Consider the following 996-nt stretch of genomic DNA (forward strand, 5'->3'; position numbering starts at 1 on the left):
CGGGGGCAGAGCAAGGCGTGTCGGGGCCCCCAACGCTGGTGATGCCTGGGGCTGCCAACGCAGCCCTCGCTACCTGCGGCCACGCTGAGCGATGCCAGAACCCCGTGCCTAAATATTCCTGTTCCACCAGGAATGAGCTTGGGTGAAGCCTCGGGCAGTGGTCAAGCATCCGCAGCCTCCAAGGGAGGAAAAAGCCCAAGGGGGGGTCCCAGGGCCACCTCTGCCAGCCCAGAAATTCCTCCACCTGCTCCTAAAAATCCTCAGCTGGAAGCGGGCTGCGGAGGGTCCTGGCCCCCCCCTGGGTCTGCGGTGAGAGGCTGGGGCAGAGACAGGGCTGTCGGGGCCCCCAACGCTGGTGATGCCTGGGGCTGCCAACGCAGCCCTCGCTACCTGCGGCCACGCTGAGCGAGGCCAGAACCCCGTGCCTAAATATTCCTGTTCCACCAGGAATGAGCTTGGGTGAAGCCTCGGGCAGTGGTCAAGCATCCGCAGCCTCCAAGGGAGGAAAAAGCCCAAGGGGGGGTCCCAGAGCCACGTCTGCCAGCCCTGCGCCCCTCCGCTCGCTCCCCGAACCGGGCCAGACCCTGCCCCGTCTCCTGGGAGGAGGTCGAGTCAGACTTCATCCCGTTTGTCCCTTCTCCCGTCCCTTGTCCCCTCCTCCGGGCTCTGTTCCCTTGTGCAGTCCCCAGAGCCAGAGCTCCCTGCGGCGCCCGGCACCGGGGACTTTACGGAGCACAGGGATGGGAGGGGACAGGACCAGCACCCAGCATCCTACCCCCCACCCGTCAGACGTCCAGGAAACCTGGGGGGTCCTTGCAGGCCGGCGGGGAGGACCCCAGCCCTCCTGGGAAGCAGATGGGGATGGCGGCCACGGAGGAAATAGCTGTTTTCTGGCAGAGCTGGAGACCGGTGGCCGGCGGAGGGAGGAAGGGGCCTCCGAGCTTGCCCCTCGGGAGCTCCTCGCCATGTGCGGGGGCTCCGTTCCCCGGCCGAGGG

Source organism: Egretta garzetta, unplaced genomic scaffold, assembly GCF_000687185.1.
Source record: "Egretta garzetta isolate BGI_Z169 unplaced genomic scaffold, ASM68718v1 scaffold931, whole genome shotgun sequence".
Lineage (NCBI taxonomy): Eukaryota > Metazoa > Chordata > Aves > Pelecaniformes > Ardeidae > Egretta > Egretta garzetta.